Raw genomic sequence first — 21,542 nt, forward strand, 5'->3', positions numbered from 1 at the left:
TGAAAGAAACAGGTTCCTATAGTTACTGTGATTTTAGATCAGCCAGGCTTCCCCTCAGGCTGGAGGTGGAGTAAAAATAGTGACTACTGGCCTCCTCCAGACTTGGACAGATTTACACCCTAGCTGTTCCTAGGGTTATACCTTAGCCAGTTGAGCCTAATAATCAGTAGCCAAAATCTGTGGCCAACCGTCTCCTCCTCCCCTGTCTTTGGCAAACGGAGCTTCCAATTCCAGCCACAGAATAGCTCCTGGGGCTGCCCATGCCACCAAAATAGAACAATCACCAGCCTCCATGGCTTGGCTGGCAAACTCCCAGAGAGGCTGGCACAGGTACCCCCAGCCTCCTCCCTCCCAGAGGTGGGGCTGGTGCTTAGGCTAGACCTGCAATCTGATCTGGATGGAAAGAAGCCAGTCTCTACCAGCACTGTGACTGTCCATCTGCCTTGCTTCTCCTCCTGCCAGGTGCAGAGTTAAGATGGCAGCTCCTGGCCTCTTTTTGACTTGTACAGGCTCAAACTTTACCTATTCTCAGAATTTTAATCAACCCATTGAATTTACTCATCATTAGCTGAGGTTGGTGCCCAAATGTGTCTTCTCCCCCCATTTTTGGGAAGAGGAGCTTTCAATTGCAGCCACAGAATAGCTCCCAAGGCAGTTCGTGCCTCCAGTGGAGGATGGGCACTGGCCTCCAGGGTGTGGCACACTGTACTTATGAATCTTCTCTGCAGATGGGCAGTCTCCTCCTTCCATTCCTTCAAGGATGTTGCAGGATACTCTTCTGTTCTCCTGGAGCCCCCAAACAGGTGCTTCAGCTGGCTCCAGATAGCTCTGTGTGTTTACTACTTGCCCTGTAGCAGGAGCTGATTCTAGCAGCTCCTTACTCTGCCACCATCTTGCTGGTTCTCTCCTTATACCTTTTATGGTCACTCATTTATTCCACTACAACTTATTTTTTATTTAGCTGATAACTTGTATTGAATTTTTAGAATGCCTTCTAATATCCTTTTGTGCGTATTTTTTTCAGAATTAACTTTATGATTACTATGGTGCTTAAATTTAACATCTTGAATCTACAACAATCTTTTGTGGTATGATATAGTCTACTGTGGATTGAATTATATACCCCAGAATAACATGCTCTTAATCTTAAACCATTCATGTGAGTCTGACCCCTTTGTAACTAGGACCTTTTGATGACATTCTTTTTTGAATCCAAATGGGTCTTAATCTTATTTACTGGAGGCCTTATAGAGAAAACCACAGAGAAAAGAACCACTGGGCGTGTACAGAAGGGGGAAGCCAACGGAAATGGAAAGAAAGTGAGAAATCACTGCTTTTTGGCTTGCTATATGACAAAAATGCCAAGGACCAAGGCTCAATGGCAGGCAGATCCACAATGCCAGTGTTGGGGGAGATAGCATCACTCTCTGACACCTTGATTTTGATTTTGGACTTTTCATAACCTCAAAACCATGAGCCAATAAATGCCTGTTGTCAGGGTAACACATTGTATGACTTTATTTGTTTTAGCAGCTAGGAAACTAAAACACTAACTTAACTTCAATAATATACACAAGCTATCTTTCTATACTCCTCCCCACCCCACCTTTTATTGTTCTTGACACAAATTACATTTTTTAACATTGTGTGTACAATACCATAGAGCAATCCTTGCTTTTTAATTGCATTTTAGATTCTGTAAAAATTAAAAAGTGGAGTTACAAATCAAAAATAGTTGTGGCATTTATATTTATCCAAGTAGTTACCCTTACCAGAGATTTTTATTTCTTCATATGGCTTTTATCTACTATCTAGTGTCCTTTCTTTTATATCTGAAGAGCTCTCATTAGCATTTTTTGTAAAGCTGGTTTGGTGGTGACAATCTCCCTTAGCTTTTTTTCCTTAAGATTGAAAAGTTTATTTATTTCTTTCCTCTCTCTCCATTGTCTGCTCTCTGTGTCCATTCACTGTGCTTTCTTCTGAGTCTGCTTGTCCCAATCCTGGGACCTTCCAGAGTGGAATAGAGGTGATCATTTTCTTGTGCCACTCCAACTCCCTGGTCTGCTGTGTCTCTTATTATCGCTCCTCTGTGTTTCTTTTTGTTGCATCATCTTGCTGTGCCAGCACTCCTGAGAGGAGCAGCACTCCTGAGCAGGGCAGCAGCCCAATTACTTGAGCCACATCTGCTTCCCCCTTAGCATTTTTTACATTAAAAATATGCTTTAATACCTCCATCATTTTTGAAAGATGGTTTTGCCAAATACAGAATTCTTGGTTGGCAGTTTTTATTTTCTTTCATAAGGCTTTAAATGTCATCCCCTTGCTTTCTTGCTTCCATAGATTCTGGTGAGATATTGATATGTAATCAATATTTAATCTTGAGACTCCGCTGTATGGGACATGTTGCTACTCTTGCTGCTTTCAAGATTCTCTCATTGTATTTGGCATTCACCAATTTGATTATAATGTGCCTTGGTGTGGATCTCTTTAGGTTTATTTTGTATACAGATTGCTTCTCAGATGTGTATATTTATGTCTTTGATTAAATCTGAAAAGTTTTCAGACATTGTTTATTTTAATATTCTTACTGCCTCTTTCTTTGCCTTCTCCTTCTGGGACTCTCCAAACTTGTATATTGGTGTCCTTGAAGGAGTCCCACAGGTATCTTAGAATCTTTTCACTTTTCTTCATTCTTTTTTCTTTCTATTCCTGAGACTGAATACTTTTAATAGTCTTATCTTCAAGTGCATGGATTCTTCTTCCAGCTCCAATCTGCTATTTAACCCATTCAGGGAATTTTAAAAATTTAAGATATTGTGGACTTCACCTCTATTTGTTTCCTTTTTACAATTCCTAACTCTTTACTCAAATTCTTGTGCTGTTCATATAGAATTTACCTGATGTCCCTTAGTTCTTTATCAATGTTTTCTTTTAACTCTATATAAAAATTAAGAATTTCTGTTCTTCCAAAGACCCCATTAAGAGAATGAAATGACAACCACAGAGCAGGAAAGAATATTCAGAAAATAGGTATATGAGAGGACTTGAATCCCAAATATATAAAAAAACTCCTACAGATCATTATGAAATACAGACATCCTAATAAAACAGGAGAATGGAAATGACAAATGTTCCACAACAATGCAAAGTTTTGGTAGAAGGACAATATATGGGAATTCTGCACAGTATGTATGATTTTTTTTTGATAGGAAATATCAGGTATTGAACCCAGGACCTCATACATGGGAAGCAGGCACTCAACCACTGAGCTAAACCTGATCCTCCATGACTTTGCTAATAAAAAAATATATATCTTGGGGGTTGGTGTAGCTCAGTGGTTGTATATATGTATAAATTTATATATATATATATATATATATATAAGTGAAAAGAATACACATCCACCACCTATTTTGTTCTCTGTTTGTGGTATCTGTGGAAACCTGAGGGGAAGGCATTATGGAGTTTAAGTTCACCCAAGTCATGTGGATAATAAGGAACCAAGGATCACCAGGTTCCCAACCCATGTGCTGGGAAATTGAAATTCAAACATGCACCAATCTGTAGCTATGTAGTCAGGGGAGAGAGATGTAATTAACATACCCTCTGTAACATGAGGGAATTAATTTAATTATTCACACTAACAGGGTAAAGGAAAATTATGAATTACAGGCTATTCAAAAATGAATCACTTTCATTTTGGGGGGAGCAATATTCTCTTGACCACTTCCATGGGATTCTGCACCACCCTGTGAAATTTTTCATTTAAATTAAGAAGAAAGCAGCTAGTTTCTAACTACTTCGTGAAAACATTTTAGTGATGAAATCAAGTTGAAATGTGGCAAAAAAATAAAGGGAAATACATCACCATCCCATAAACCCATGGTGAGATTGGCATTTGATGTGTGAAGAGTCAAGAGCAGTAAATAAGGGACCCAGAAAAAGAAAAAGAGCATTCTGTCTGCTGTAGTCTCGGGGCACATACTGATTCTAGGAGCTCCTTACTCCGCCGCCATCTTGCTTTTTACGGTTGTTAAAGATGGCAATGTCATGAAAGACAAGAAAAGCCTGAGAACCAGTCCTAAGTAAAAGGAAACTAAACTGACATAACTAAATGTTGGGGACAAAATAGATATGTATTCTTTTCACGTTTTAATCTTAATCTTAAACAACCCCCAGTTTCTCTAGCCTCACGTCTTAACATTTTCTAGTGGACAACTGGGCGTAGCCCATCCCTAACCCCCTCAGCACTGCTGTCTTCCCCAGCCAAACACTGTTCCGGATGAGATAAGAAAGTCTGCACTCCTTGGGTCATGATTCCAAAACGTTCATTTTCAGGCACCAAAGAAGGGCAGATTTGAGCGCTTTGCACCATAGCCAGAAATTTCTGGAAATCTGACTTTTCTAGATGATGCTCGAGCTTTTTATATGCCTGTATTTTTGTGAGGTACTTGTGTGTTTAATTGGGTACCTGGGAGAAGCTTTTGATTAAGTCTCAGAGGTTAAAAAAACCAAAACTTTTTATTCTGAAATTATTTCAGATTTACATAAGAATATACCTAGACTGGAAAGAGGATTCCAGTATTTCCTTACCCAAGATCAACTTGCCACATTTCCTTTATTGTTATCATCTCTTATTCTGTATAATATCCATTTCTCTGTTTTGAGCATAGATTGCATACAGCATGACTCTCTACCCCTTAATAATGCAGTCTATTTCCTAAGAACTAGCGTGTTCTATTGCAGTAGAGCTATTAAGTTCAGGAAAATTAATATTTATACAATACTAATCTATTCTCTATATTTCAATCTCACCAATTGCCCCCAAAATGTTTTGCATAGCGGAATTTTTCGGTTCAAGTTTCAGTCGAGGGTCATCTATTGCATTTAGTTATGTCAGTTTAGTTTCCTTTTACTTAGGATTTGTCCTCAGGCTTTTCTTCTTTCATGACAATAGCCATCTTTAAAATGTAGAGACGGGTAGTTTATAGAATGTCTGTTGCCTCATTTCACCAAATTTGTGTATTGTAGATAGCAGAGTGTGAAAGAAAGTAAAAAATGAACAATTTTTAAAATGTATTGACTTCCGGCAAGATGGTGGCTGAGTGAGCTTGCCTTGCCGTCTCTCCTGGGAAGAGGCAGCTGGGCACCGCTGGAGGTTCTCCGGGACCAGGCTTTTTCAGGATTTTTTCAGGGCAGGAAGTGTCTGGACATCGATTTGGTGGGAAGGTAACAGAAAGGACTGGTCTATAAGATATAAATTGGGACTTTTCAGGAGGGAGAGGCAAGATGGCGGTTGAGTGAACTTCCCGGTTACTAGCTCCTGGGGGGAATCGGCTGGGAGGCGTCGGAGACTCTTTGGGACCGGCTGTTTCGGGATTTTTCCTGGTCCGGAGGTGTCTGGACATTGATTTGGAGGGAAGGTAACAGAGAGGATCCATCTGTGAAATATACACGGAGATCCCAGCTACGTGTGGAGGATTCCCTCCTTGGGTAGGTGGAGCCGAGGCAGCTACCACCGCGGCGGGTGGCGGGCGGGAGAGCCGAGCCGCGCTGCGCCGCGCCGGGCGGCGGGCGGGAAAGCCGAGCCCGGCCAAGCCCAGCCGAGCCCAGCCGAGCCGCGGCGGGCGGAGGACCGGAGCCCAGCTGAGCCCAGCCGAGCCTGGCGGCGGGGTTTCTGTTCTTTGGTTTTTTTTGTTTTTTGTTTTTTGTTTTTTTTTTTATTTTATTTTCTGTTGTTGTTGTTGTTCTTATTGTTCTTTTTTTTTTTTTTTCTTCAATCCTCTCTTTCTTGTCCCCAATATTCTTCTTATACTATTTTACCTTAACAATACAATAGGTCCTATAGGAAATACCTCACATTTGCTGGGTTTCCTCACCCTCCACTGCCTCATTTCTCTGTGAATAGATTTAGCCTATCTACACTATCCCCTTTCCCCTACAACTTGATATCCTTCACCATCTGCTATCTCTCCTATATTCCATCTCGCTTTCTTTGATCCACAAAGTGTCTAACTCTTAATTTCTAATACCTTTGTTTAGTTTTCCATCTGGTATTCGTCTTCTCTGTAAACTATTACCTTTCTTTTCTCTTTCCCTCTCTCACGAAAACAATAGCCTCTTAGTATGTACCACATTCCTCCCATACTCAGTCGTCTACCTCATTATAGGTACTTTCCTACTACTATAACTCTACACAATTTACATGATCTAACCTCCATCCTCCCAGAACTCATATTGTTGCTTTGTAAACACATATCACCAATACTACTTCACACTTTTTCCTTCCTTACACAATTGACTTTCCCCAGCACTAATACTTTCCTTTAAAGTGAGCTTAACTAGCAATAAGAAATTGGAATAAGAAGAACAAAGTGACAAAGAGAAGATATAACACTTACGCAAAAACAACAGCTAATTAATCTCCAAGACTAGACAAAGAAGCTAAGGAACTGATTAAACCCGTCAAGAAAAAATGTTGACAAGACAGCAACAAAAATCTACAAACCAAACCAGTAATCAGGAAAACATGGCTGAATCCAATCAACAAACTGAAAATCAGGAAGGGGGGCAGGACTTCGCACAAGCAATGAAAGATCTCAGAACATTTATCACTGACAAATTTGATGAAGTAATGAAAGAGGTTAACAGCGTGAAGACAACACTTGGAGGGGAAATTGCAGACATGCGCAAAAAAATAACAGATATGATGGAAATGAACACACAATTCAAGAACTCAAAAATACACTTGCAGCAAATATCAGCAGACTAGAAGAGGCAGAGCAGAGAATTAGTGATGTGGAAGACAGTGCATTGGAAATCAAACAGATAGTAGAAGTGGTCAATAAAAAGGTAGAAAAAATCCAGATAGGACTTAGGGACCTGAATGATAACGCAAAACGCTCAAACATACGTATTATAGGCATTCCAGAAGGAGAAGAGAAGGGAAAGGGGTCAGAAGGAGTGTTGCAGGAAATAATGAATGAAAACTTCCCAAATCTACTGAAAGAGACAGATGTACATATCCAAGAAGCACAGCGCACTCCACTGGTCATAAACCCCAACAGGCCCACCCCAAGACATATACTTGTCAAATTATCCAATGCTCAAGACAAAGAAAAAATTCTAAAAGCAGCAAGAGAAAAGAAAACCATCACATACAAGGGAAACTCCATAAGATTAAGTGCTGATTTCTCATCTGAAACGATGGAGGCAAGAAGGCAGTGGTATGATATAGTCAAGGTACTAAAGGAAAAAAATTTCCAACCAAGAATACTCTATCCAGCTAAACTAGCATTCAAAAATGATGGAGAGTTCAAAATATTCACAGATAAACAGAAACTGAAAGAGTATATCAACAAGAAACCTCCCCTTCAAGAAATTCTTAAGGGAATTCTGCAGGAAGAAAGGAAAAAACAGGACAGTCAGAGATGGAGGAGAGTGTAAAAGCAACAAGAAAGACAAAAATAGAAGGGGAAAATAAAATAATACAAACAAAATATAACAAACACAAATCCAACCAAAATATGGCTACCATAAATAACTCTCTAAACGTAATAACACTGAATGTCAACGGATTAAACTCACCTATCAAAAGATTCAGAATGGGACACTGGATAAGGAAATACGACCCATCTATATGCTGCCTACAAGAGACACATCTTAGACCCGAGACTCATGGAGGTTGAAAGTGAATGGCTGGAAAACAATCATACAAGCAAACAACAACCAAAAAAAGGCAGGAGTAGCTATATTAATATCAGACAAAATAGACTTTAAATGCGAAACAATTGTGAGAGACAAAGAAGGATACTATATTTTAGTGAAAGGGACAATTTGTCAAGAAGATCGAACAATCATAAATATTTATGCTCCTAACAAGGGCGCCTCTAAATATGTGAGGCAAACGCTGGAAAAACTAAGTGAAAGAATAGATGCATCTACAATTATAGTGGGGGACTTTAATACACCACTATCAACTCTGGACAGAACATCTCAAAAGAGAATCACTAAAGAAACAAAACATTTGAACAGTATATTAGAAGAGCTGGATCTAATAGACATATATAGATCATTACACCCAAACACAGCAGGATACACATTTTTCTCAAACGCACATGGAACATTCTCCAAGATTGACCATATGCTAGGCCACAAAGAAAGGCTTAATGAATTCAGAAAGATCGAAATCATACAAAACAATATCTCTGACCACAGTGGAGTCAAGCTGGAAATTTGCAAGGGACAGAGACCCAGACTTCACACAACAATTTGGAAATTAAACAGCACACTCTTAGAAAAACAGTGGGTCAAAGAGGAAATCTCAAAAGAAATCAATGACTACCTTGAAACAAATGATAATGATAACACAACATACCAAAATTTATGGGATGCAGCAAAAGCGGTACTGAGAGGGAAATTTATAGCCATAAATTCATATATCAAAAAAGAAGAAAGAGCAGAAATTGAAGAATTAACTGCACATTTGAAGGAATTAGAAAAACAACAACAAAGTAACCCAACAGGAAGAAGAAGGAAGGAAATAACAAAGATAAGAGCAGAACTAAATGAAATAGAAAATAAGAAAGCACTTGAAAAAATAAACAAGACCAAGAGCTGGTTTTTTGAGAAGATCAACAAAATTGACAAACCTTTAGCGAGACTAACAAAGAAAAAAAGAGAAAAGATGCAAATACACAAAATAAGAAATGAGAAAGGTGATATCACCACTGACCCCACAGAAATAAAGACTATCATAAGAGGATACTTTGAAAAACTATATTCCAACAAAAATGACAATTTAGAGGAAATGGACAAATTCCTAGAAATACATAAGCAGCCCATACTGACGAAAGAAGAAATTGATGATCTTAACAAACCAATCACAAGCAAAGAGATAGAATCAGTCATTAAAAATCTCCCAACTAAGAAGAGCCCAGGGCCAGACGGCTTCACAGGTGAATTCTACAAAACATTCTGGAAAGAACTAACACCAATCCTGTTGAAACTATTCCAAAAAATCGAAACAGAAGGAACACTGCCTAATTCCTTCTATGATGCCAACATTACCCTAGTACCAAAGCCAAACAAAGACACCACAAGAAAGGAAAATTACAGACCAATTTCTCTAATGAACCTAGACGCAAAAATACTTAACAAAATACTTGCTAATCGTATTCAACAACACATTAAACGAATTATACACCATGACCAAGTGGGATTTATTCCAGGTATGCAAGGATGGTTCAACATAAGAAAATCAATCAATGTAATACACCATATAAACAGATTGAGAGAAAAAAACCACATGATTATATCTATAGATGCAGAAAAGGCATTTGACAAAATACAGCACCCCTTCCTGATAAAAACACTCCAAAAGATTGGAATACAAGGAAACTTTTTGAACATGATAAAGAGTATATATGAAAAACCTAAAGCCAACATTGTTTACAATGGCGAAATCCTGAAATCCTTCCCTCTAAAATCAGGAACAAGACAAGGATGCCCATTGTCTCCGCTCCTATTTAACATTGTCTTGGAAGTACTGGCTCGAGCACTGAGACAAGAACCAGATATAAAAGGCATTCAAATTGGAAGGGAAGAAGTCAAAATTTCATTATTTGCAGATGACATGATCCTATATATAGAAAACCCTGAGAAATCTACAACAAAGCTCCTAGAACTCATAAATGAGTTTAGCAAAGTCGCAGCTTATAAGATCAATGCGCAAAAATCAGTAGCATTTCTATACACCAATAATGAGCAAGATCAGGAGGAAATCAAGAAACAAATACCATTCACAATAGTAAATAAAAAAATCAAATACTTAGGAATAAATTTAACTAAAGAGGTAAAAAACTTATACATCGAGAACTATACAAGATTGTTCAAGGAAATCAAAGAAGACCTAAATAAATGGAAGAATATTCCCTGTTCATGGATAGGAAGACTGAATATTATTAAGATGTCTATCCTACCAAAACTGATCTACACATTCAATGCAATCCCAATAAAAATCAACACAGCCTTCTTTAAGGAACTAGAAAAACTAACTATGAAATTTATTTGGAATAAAAAGAGGCCCCGAATAGCCAAAGACATATTGAAAAAGAAAAATGAAATAGGAGGAATCACACTTCCTGACTTCAAAACATACTACAAAGCTACAGTAGTGAAAACAGCATGGTACTGGCATAAGGAGAGACACACAGACCAATGGAATCGAATTGAAAGTTCAGATATAGAACCTTATGTATATAGCCATATAATATTTGATAAAGCCACCAAACCCTCACAACTGGGAGAGAATGGCCTATTCAACAAATGGTGCCTGGAGAACTGGATAGCTATATGTAGAAGAATGAAAGAGGATTACCATCTCACACCTTATACAAAGATCAACTCAAGATGGATCAAAGACCTAAATATAAGAGCCAAGACCATAAAGACCTTAGAAAGCAGTGTAGGGAAACATCTACAGGACCTTGTAATAGGAAATGGCTTCATGAATATCACACCAAAAGCACGAGCAGCAAAAGAACAAATAGATAAATGGGACTACCTCAAAATTAAAGCCTTCTGCACCTCAAAGGAGTTTGTCAAGAAAGTAAAAAGGGAACCCACACAATGGGAGAAAATATTTGGCAACCATATATCTGATAAGAGACTTATAACTTGCATATATAAAGAACTCATAGATCTCGAAAACAAAAAGATAAACAACCCATTTAAAAAATGGGAAAAAGATTTAAACAGACACTTCTCCAAAGAAGAAATACAAATGGCTAAAAAGCACATGAAAAAATGCTCCAAATCCCTAGCTATCAGGGAAATGCAAATCAAAACTACAATGAGATACCATCTTACTCCCATAAGATTGGCAGCCATGAAAAAAACAGTAGAATACAAATGCTGGAGAGGATGTGAAGAAAGGGGAACACTCATCCATTGCTGGTGGGAATGCAGAAGGATCCAACCATTCTGGAGGACAGTTTGGCAGTTTCTCAAAAAATTATCCATAGATTTGCCATATGACCCAGCAATACCACTGCTGGGTATATATCCATCAGATCTGAAAACAAGGACACAAACCGATATATGTACACCAATGTTCATAGCAGCATTGTTCACCATCGCCAAAAGTTGGAATCAATCCAAAAGTCCATCAACAGATGAGTGGATCAATAAAATGTGGTATATACACACAATGGAATACTACTCAGCTGTAAGAACCAATACACTACAATCGCACGTGATAACCTGGATGAACCTTGAGAATCTTATGTTGAGTGAAGCAACCCAGGCATTGAAGGACAAATACTATATGACCTCAATGATATGAAATAAGTTAACTGCCTCAGAGAGCTAGAGTCTGGAAAAGTGGCTTACTGGAAATCGGGGGGTGGAGGAAGGCTGTGAGTTAATGTCTGTAGGGGTGGAATCTGTGATGAGCTGGGGGTAAGTATGAGCACAAAGAAGGGACAAAATGGGGGCAAGGGGTTACCTTCGGGTGGGGTTTTCTGGGTTTGAGGGCGGCTGGGGATGGGAAGAGGGGTAATATGGTCCAAGAAATAGGTGGGAGGGAGGGGCAACATACAAACATGGGAGAGTGCCAGAAGTTCATTGAGAACTAAATGTTGAGTAAAACGTATCAAAGTATAAGTAGGAGGGTTACCTGGTTAGGACACTCAGGGGGTATGGTCTGATGCGGGATCGACTCCGGAGGGAATAGCTGAAGGCTCATTTTGCCAAGGTGGGTTCTACCATTGGGTGGGGTGGACCCATATCCTGGGGAAGACTAATGCCGTCGAATAGAGAGAACTGTATCTCTCGTGAGAAAGGACGGCTCCCAGGGCATTAGATTGGCAGGCGTTGTGGGCCCTAAGGGGAGGGGAAAAGGGACGTGCAATGGATGGAACAAAGGTAAATAAGGGGGCAAAAGAGGAGTTATGTGAGAGTACACGAGGATGAATATAAAACAGCTAATATTACACCAAAAACATATAGGGGACGACAGACTAATAATGAAAACCATAAGACAAAACATAGGATAACTAAAAAATTTAGAAAACTGTACAACCTAAAGTATGGACCACATAGTAAGCACAAATGTTACCTTGTTTGAAAACTATAGTTTTGGAATCTGTACATCAGTTTCAGGAAATATGATATGAATAAGTTAAAAGATTATTGCTGTGGAAGGGAAAAGGTTTTATGGTGGATCTGGGGAAATACTGTATATTGTATAGATGAATTTTGGTGATCTAAGACTCTTCTGAAGCTGACATTATGTTGGGATTCACTTTACGGGAAGTTTTGGATCACAGAGTGGTTCAACAATGGCAGCGGAGGAATACTGATATGGGATGTTATTGACAGGATATATATGGTTGACAGGGAGTTATACAGGGCATATGCTCAGGGTATATGGTAATGTCTATATATACTCATAGTGGAAACAATTAAAAACAACAGCTGGGGGGGTACTGGGCTCCTGGCCGGGGGGACACTGTTGTGGGCCCTGCGAGAGCAGTGGCAATCCTCCAGGTGCAACGGCAAGAACCAGGAAGGAAGGAGGGCCCAACAGTGGGCTCTTGATACTAATGGCTACACTTTTGAGCCTATGCACCTGCAATAAGAACAAGGCCTAGAGTAGCATTGTGCCTGGGGGTTTCCTCCTGACAGCCTTCATGTTACTCAAATGTGGCCACTCTCACAGCCAAACTCAGCGTGTAGATGTGATGCATTCCCCCCAGCGTGGGACACGACACCCGGGATGAGCCTCCCTGGCACCGAGGGATCACTACCACATACCAGCTGAAGAAGCAACTAGAAAATGACCTTGAATTAAAGATTCAATGCGGAACAGCAGAATATACCTGTCTACATATAATAACATGACTTCGGGAAGCAGTTTGACCTAATGTAAGGGGGAAATGGAAAGGAGAAATGAGATTATAAGGCTGAGAGTCTCTAAAAAAGAGTCTGGAGGTTGTCAGAAGGAATTCCCCTATGTACAACTGAACAGAGTCTAAGAGACAGATAGGGTGGATACAAACCCAGGTATTGGTTCTTTTGAGGGATAAAGAGACCCACGGGTTCTATGGTCATGGCAGAAGGGGTTCACTGCCATGACAGATGGCCCTTCTTTGGAGCTGGTGTTTCTGCGTGATGGAAATGGACTCAGAGGGGATCTCTTTTCACAAGACTTGCATGCTACTTTATTGGAATTGTAGTTGGTGCTGAGTTTAAGATATATGTAGGGGATTTGAATCTCTGGACTGATAATATGACACCCAGGCCCAGAGCCTCAACAGACTTCAGCTCCTACACTTTGACTTATTGGACTTACTCCACTCAGCTAACATGGAGTTGAAGAAGGTCAACCACCACAACATGGAGCCTAGAGTGTCTACAACTAGAAGCGGGAAGAGTGCATCCAGTACCCATGTGGAATCTAAGCCCTCACTTGACATAGGTGTGCAATGGACACAACCAATCCAATGTCCACAGAGAAAATGTGGAATGGGTGTGGGAACGGTAGCCATGGGGGCTGCTGGGTGTGGGGAACGGGAGGAAGAGATGAGATGTGGAGGCGTTTTCGGGACGTGAAGTTGTCCTGGATAGTGCTTCACGGACAATTACGGGACACTGTAGATCCCCCCAGGGCCCACTGGATGGAACGTGAGAGAGTCTGGGCTATGATGTGGACCATTGACTATGGGGTGCAGTGATGCTCAGAGATGAACTTACCAGGTGCAATGGATGTATCACGATGATGGGAGAGAGTGTTGCTGTGGGGGGAGTGGGGGGCGGGGGCGGTGGGGTTGAATGGGACCTCATATATATTTTTTAATGTAATTAAAAAATAATAATAATAAATAAATATTAAAAAAAAAAAAGTATTAAACCAGGAATACCCAGCACTAGAATATAAATGGTTAGAGGAAGGATTGCCCTAAGCGGGTTTCTGTAGTGTAGTGGTTATCACGTTCGCCTAACACGTGAAAGGTCCCCGGTTCGAAACCGGGCGGAAACAAGGATCTTTTTCACTTCTCTATTTTCTGTGAAAAGTGAAGTTTGTCCTGATCCCTCCACTTTGGTAACTCCTTTCCATTTCTTTCCCTTGGTCGCGCCAGCCTGATCAATAGGCACCGCGTGCACCGCGGGCTCGCCTGCCTCCCGCCAAGGGGCCTGGGTGAGGTCGGGGACCACAGCAGGAGCGGCCCGTGGAGGTGACGGCGCCTGGACAGCTCGTGGCCGGGGCTCCCCCGGGTCACCTTAAGACAGCGGGAGCCCAGACGGGGGCTTAGGAAACCTTCCAGGGGGGACACGGACCTGCGTGGGCGGGGGGGGGGGGGAGACGGGAGGGTCCACGACCCTTTTCCTGCGCTCAGTAAAGCGCACGTCCGTTTGCCGGCGGGAGACGAGGGCCGCCCTGACCTCGGGATCGCCTTTGCCCTCGGCTCCCGCCGCCCCCCCCCCCCCCCCCCCCCCGGCCCCGCGCGGCCCGGGAGGTGGGATTAGGCTCGACTCGAGCACGCTCAGCTCTCGCGGGAAACGCCGGGCCGCGCCTCTGCGCAGCGGGAGCCCCCGGGGCTTGGGCCCTGCCCGCCCTCCCCGCCAGGCTCGGCTCGGGGTGCTCTGGCAGATCACTGGGTGCTCCTCGCAAAGGCAGGGCAGTTTGGCGAGGGGCTGGGCTAGGGCTGCGGTGGGTTACTGCCTTGCAGAGAAAGGTCCGTAGAGCTGGTGCACGAAAAGATTTCCTCTGTGAAATTTCCCTGGACTCAGAATCCAGCACAGCGTGAAGGTGGGGCCAGCAAACAAAGCTGTCCTGTGGTGTGTTTTTCCATGCATCCTCTGTGTTAATGCTGCACGTTTGTCATAGTTCATGAGAGAACACTTCCGTATTTGTACTGTTAATCACAGTCCATCTTCCACCACATAGTTCATGTGTCCTGCAGTCGCGTGTGTTGTAGACTCTATCCAAAATGCACTCAGCGGCTCCTGTTCTCATCACAGCATTGTGCAGCCACCACTTCAGCAAATTTTTGAACTTCTTTTTAATTCAAAAGAAAAAATCCCATACTTCCCTATTATTGAAACTTAGAGTTGGTATAGTACCTTCTTTCACATTGATTCAAGGCTATTAATTGCTGTTAACAATAGTCTATGACTTACATTAAATATATTTTGCCCATGCATCACCATATTCTTACCTACTTTTAATAGTGGTATACATTTTTCTCGCTTACAGAAGCACAATCTTGTACATGTACTATTAGCCAAAATCCTCATGCACCTTTCCATTCACTGTTATTCGGTCCCTAGGTTATTCTCTAGCTTTCTTTCAATTGACATTTACCCCCAAAATACCACTTTCAGCCACAAACCCATTTATAAACCAGAAGGGCTAGTCATGCTCATTATAATGTGCTACCATCAGTCTATCCATTTCCTCACTTTTAAAGTCAAGTTAACTAGGAATTCTACATACATTAAGCATCACTATCCTTTCTCAGCCCTCAGTCCACTCCTAGTAAGTTATACTAAGTCCATGTGCTAATTCTTAGTTTTCAATTCATATTCATGAGACCATTCAATATTTTCCTTTTGTGCCTGGCTTATTTCCCTCAGCATAATATTCTCAAGGTTCATCCATGTTATCATGTGTCTCCCAGTTGTGAATAAGGCTGCTATGAACATTGGTGTGCAAAGGTCTGTTGGTGTCATTGATTTCGGTTCTTCTGGATTTATTTCTAGCAGAAGGATTGTTGGTTCATATGGCAGTTCTACATTTAGCTCCCCAGGGCACAGCCAAGTTGCCTTTCACAGAGGCTGCACGATCCTACCTTCCCACCAGCATTGAGGGAGAGTTCCTGTTTCTCCACACCCTCTCCAGCACTTGCTGTTTGCTGTTTCTTAAATAACGGCCATTCGATGAGGTGTGAGATGATATCTCATTGTCGTTCTGATTTGCATTTCCCTAATAGCTTGTTATATTGAACTTTTTTTTTTCATACCCTTTTTCACCATTAGTATATCCTTTTCAGAGAAATGGCTATTTAAGGCTTTGACAAATTTTTAATAGGATTGCTTGCCCTTTTGTTGTTGAATTGTATGATCTCTTTATTGTATGATTTCCTTTGGAAATCAAACCCTTGTCAGATATATGGCTTCTGAAGATTCTTTCCCCATTGAATAGGCTGCCTTTTCACCTTCTTAACAAAGTTGTTCAAAACACAAAAGTATTTAATTGTGAGGAAATCCCATTTATCTATTTTTTTCTCATGCTCTTGGTGTAAAATCCCAAAAACCGCCACCTATCACAAGCTCTAGAAGATGTTTCACTACATTTTCTTCAAGGAGTTTTATGGTTCAGTTTTTAAAATATTTACATCTTTGGTTCATTTTTACTTAATCATTGTATAAAGTGTGAGATATAGATCCTCTTTAAGATATGGATATGCAGTTTTCCCAGCACCATTTGTTCTATAGGTGTTCTGACCCAGCTGAGTGGGTTTGACAGTCTTGTCAAAAAATCACTTGCCTTTATATGTGAGGGTCTATTTCTGAACTCTGGATTCAAGTCCATTGGTCTATCTTTCCATCTGTATGCCAGTACCATGGTTTTTTTGTTTTGTTTTGTTTTTTTTAACCACTGTAGCTAAATAATATGCTTTCAAGTCCAGTGAGAGTCCTCCAACTGTGTTCTTCTTGTTTAAGATATTTTTGGCTATTTGGGGGCCCTTATCCTTCCAGACAGATTTGATAAATAATTTATCCAATTCTGCAAAGAAGGCTGTTGGAATTTTTATTGGGGTCACATTATAGATCACTGGATTGTAGGTCAGTTTGAGTGGGATTGACATATTAATGATATTTAGTTTTCCAATCCATGAACATGGAATATCCTTCCATTTATTTAGGTCATCTTTGCTTTCTTTTAGCAATGCATTATTGTTTTCGGAATATAGGTCCTTTAAGTAATTTGTTAAGTCTATTCTTTAATATTAGATTCTTTTAGTTGTAAATTCTATTGTAAATGGAATTTTTTTCTGACTTCGTCCTCAGATTGCTCTTTAGCAGCATATAGAAATGCTTTTGATTTTTGCATATTAATCTTGTATCTCACCACTTTGCTGTGAAGCCATCTGCTCCTGGGCTTTTCATTTTGAGGAGATTTTTGATGACTCTTTCAATCTCTTCACTTGTGATTGACTTGTTGAGTTCTTCTAGGATCAGTGTAGGTTGTTTGTGTATTTCTAGAATTTGTCAATTTCATCAACATGGTGTAGTTTGTCAGCATTCAGTTGTTCACAGTATATTCTTATGATCTTTATTTCTGCTGGGTCAGTGGTAATGTCCCTGTTTTCATTTCTTGATTTTATTTATTTGCATCTTCTCTTTTTTTCTTTGTTAATCTAGGTAAGGGTTTGTCAATTTTGTTGGTCTTCTCAAGAACCAACTTTTAGCTCTGTTGGTTTTCTCTAGTTTTTTGTTTTTATTTTCCATCTCATTTATTTCTACTCTAATCTTTATTATTTTTTTCCTTCTGCTTTCTTTGGTATTGGTGTGCTGCTCTTTTACTAGTTCTTCCAGATATACAGTTAGCTCTTTGATTTTACCTTTTTTAAAAATGTAGGCATTGAGGGCTATGAATTTCCCTCTCAGCACTGCCTTTGTTGTATACCATAAGTTTTGATATGTTGTATTCTTGTTTTCATTTGTCTTGAGATATTTACTGATTTCTCTTGCAATTTCTTCTTTGACTCATTGATTATTTAAGAGTGTATTTTTAAAATCTTCATATATTTGTGAATTTTCCATTTTTCTGTCTCTTATTAATTTCCAACTTTATCCCCTTGTGATTGGAGAAAGTTGTATAATTTCAATGTTTTAAAATTTGAGATCTGCTTATCACAAAGCATATGATCATTCCTGAAGAAAGAACCAAGAGCACTTGAAAAGAATATATGTCCTGCTTGGGGTGTAATGTTCTATAAAAGTCTATTAAGTCTAGTTCAATTATCATATTATTCAAGCTTTCCATTTCCTTGTTTATTTTCTGTCCAGGTGTTCTATCCCAAACTGAGAGTGGTGTGTTGAAGTCTCCAAATATTATTGTAGAGAAGCATATTTCTCTCTTCAGTTTTGCCAGTGTGTATCTCATATATTTTGGGGTATCTAATTAGGTGCATAAATATTTATTATTATTATTTCTCCTTGGTGAATTGTCCCTTTTATTAATATATAGTGATCTTCATTTCTTATGGCAGTCTTGCATTTAAAATCTATTTTATCCTCTTAGTATCTCTTGTAGATCTGCTCTCTTGGTAACAAACTCAGTTTTTATTTGTCTGTGAATACTTTAATCTTGCCTTCAATTCTTGGCTCTTCTGACACATGGCAATGCAAATGGTGATGTCCTCTCCTTTCTCATCAGAGTTTCAATTTATGGTGACTTCCAACTTCCTCTCCTTCCCATGGCTTTCTCCCTGTGGTCTTCTCTATATAAGGCCTCCAGTAACAGAATTAAGATCCACTGGCCACACCTCAACTAGCATAACTGCAGCAAAAGACCAGTATACAGTGGGCTCATACCCACAGAAATGGATTAAGATTCAGAACATGTTATCCTGGGGTACATAATTCAACATGCTACAGGCAACATCCAACCCAGTGATAAACATGTACCTGACATTTTTCCTCTTTACCTGTTTGTCTACCCCCGCTACACATATGTCAAGTTAAGTCACATCAGTTAAAACTGATCTGGCCCCACCTTTTAAATCAGTAACAATTAGGCACTATACTCATATATATGTATATAGTGTCAAATAAAAGACAAATGTTAAGAATTTAGAAAGGAGAGACCTTTTATTTATCAAAAGGTGACAATTTGCATATTGGAAAATGCTCTATGCCTACACAAAGACTGTCAATTTTTCCCTAAGAGGTAGTTTATACAGTATATACAAGACTACAGAAAGAAAACTATGTTATATCAAGCAAAAACAATAAGAAAAGCAAGCCCTGTATGGGATGGAATGCTAACTAACAAAACGTATTTAACCCTAGGCAAAAGTCCTGGTTTTGGAACAATCTACCCAAGTTCAAAGAAAGTCAGGAGACTTCCGGGATGATGTCAGATTAGAAAGGCATGGGGGGAAGCGGATGTGGTTCAACTGATAGAGCGTCTGCCTACCACATGGGAGATCCAGGGTTCAAACCCAGGGCCTCCTGACCCATGTGATGAGCTGGCCCATGCTCAGTGCTGCCTTGTGCAAGGGGTGCTGTGCCACGCAGGGACTTGTCCACATAGTGGTGCCCCATGTACAAGGAGTGCGCCCCGTAAGGAGAGCCACCCTGCATGAAATAAGCACCACCCACCCAGGAGTGGCACCACACACACACAGAGCTGGTGCAGCAAGATGACACAACAAAAAAGAGATGCAGTTTCCCAGTGCCACCGGATAATGCAAGTGGATACAGAAGAGCACACAGCGAATGGACACAGAGCAGACAACAGAGCACGAGGGTAGGAAGGGGAGAGAATTAAATAAAATAAATCTTTAAAAAAGAAAGACACGGGACTCTCTTCTCTCCCAGAAAAATAGGTAGAGGATAGGCAGAAATGGTCTGGAAAAAAATGTCTTTGGCTTTAGGACACCAAGGGAACGCTGGCCACCACCCAAAAGAGAGAGGGTCACAGGAAAAAAAATTCAGCAAAAAGACCATTAGTAGAAGCTGCAGCTGCCAGTGCCCTTCCCCCACCCTACAAGCAGAAGATTTTGAATTCTCCAGCCTCGGTCTGGTGGCTACAAAAAGAGGAGGTGCAGGGACCACCTCCTCAGGAAACAGGAGAAAGAGGGATGAAGCCTAAGACTGATTCAGTTTTTGACCCACAAATTTTGTCTGCTGTGTCCCAGGAGCGCTTCCAGGCCAGGAGCTGCCACACCATTTGTTTGATCTGAGAGCTTACACAGGCCCAAAGAGATCTGAGAACCTCAGTCACCCTCCTCACTCACCAGGACTTGTTGTTGAGGACACAGAAGGTAGTGGGATTATTTCCAAACCAGGAAAATGGAGGGGGCTGCTGGCAAAGGTTGGAGAACACCTCTGAGAAAGTTTGAATTACGAGGTCTGAATAGCCCTGAGGCAGGATCCTCTGTTGCGCAGTTCCCATCCTGTTGCAGTGAGACCACTGAATAGGTTTTGAGCTGAGATGGCTGTCAAAGAGTGCCATTTCTTAAAGAGAAAGGAAGTGCATGTGAGGAAATTAAAAGTAAATAAGTGGGAGAGACTTTTTCTGGCCTTTACTGCTTCCTTCCCCAAGTCCCTTGGAAGTGGATAGTCAGCCCATTACTGGCTCCATTGCCCAGGTTTGAACAACCAACAGGGACAATCCTAAAGACCTAGAACAGGTTGAACCAAGAATCAAAGAACAGCAAAACACATAGCCTCCCACTACTAAATCCCTATGAGAAAGAAATTGAGCATCTGAGTAAACTTAACATCATAATCAGATGCTTAGACATCAAAAAAAACTACAAACCTAAGAAAATAGGAGAAATACCCCAAGCAAAGGAATATATTAAAGCTTCAGATGAGACACAGGGTTAGAGACAACTAATCATCAAGATTCATACAAATCTCCAAAATAAAATTAAAGAATTGAAAGACAATATGGCTAAAGAGATAAAGGACATCAAGAAGACACTGAGCAATCACAAGGAAGAATTTGAAATCCTGAACAGAAAAATAACAGAGTTCATCAGAATGAAAGACACAATAGGTGAGATCATTAGAGGCATACAAAAGCAGACTTGAAATGATAGAGAAAACAACAAGTGATACAGAAGACAGAACAGCTGAAAACGAAGAGAAAGAAGAACACAGAGAGAAAAGAATGAAAAAAAGTGAGCAGGGGCTCAGAAAGTTGAATAACATCAAGCATAACGACATAGGTGTCATGGGAGTTCCAGAAGAAGAAGAGAAGGGAAAAGGGGCAGAAAGAGTATTTGAGGAAATAATGGCTTAAAATTTCCCAACTCTCATTAAAGAAATGAATTTACATGACCAAGAAGCACAGCATACCCCAATCAGATAAATCCAAATAGACCTACTCCTAGACACATACTACTCAGAATATCAAATATCAAAGATAAAGAGAAAATTCTGAGACCTGCAAGGGAGAAGCAAACCATCACAAATACAAGGAATGCCCGGTATGATTTATTGCAGATTTCTTACCAGAAAGTATGGAGTTGAGAAGACAGTGAAACAATGTAATAGGATACTGAAAGAGAAAATTGCCAGCCAAGCATTCCTTATTTTTCAAAAGTGTCCTTCAAATATGAAGATAAGCTTAAAATATTCACAAATAAACAGACTCTAAGAGAGTTTGTAAAAAAGAATCCACCTTTGCAGGAAGTATTAAAGGGACCCTTACAGCCCAAAGGAAAAAGATGGGAGTGAGAGGCTTGGAGGAGAGTGTAGAAGGCAAGAATAGAAGAAAGGATAACTAAAAGAGTAGA

General features: G+C 40.3%; 1 protein-coding gene and 1 non-coding gene across 2 annotated transcripts in view; both read left to right on the plus strand.

Annotated features, from left to right (window-relative positions):
• Positions 1 to 21,542, plus strand: part of EAPP (E2F associated phosphoprotein) — a 116,158-nt gene that overhangs the window by 82,699 nt on the left and 11,917 nt on the right.
• On the plus strand, positions 13,969 to 14,041 carry TRNAV-AAC (transfer RNA valine (anticodon AAC)). Its single transcript has one exon. It is a non-coding gene; the product is annotated as a tRNA-Val (tRNA).

Source organism: Dasypus novemcinctus, chromosome 22 (assembly GCF_030445035.2).
Source record: "Dasypus novemcinctus isolate mDasNov1 chromosome 22, mDasNov1.1.hap2, whole genome shotgun sequence".
In the NCBI taxonomy this organism is placed as follows: Eukaryota; Metazoa; Chordata; class Mammalia; order Cingulata; family Dasypodidae; genus Dasypus; species Dasypus novemcinctus.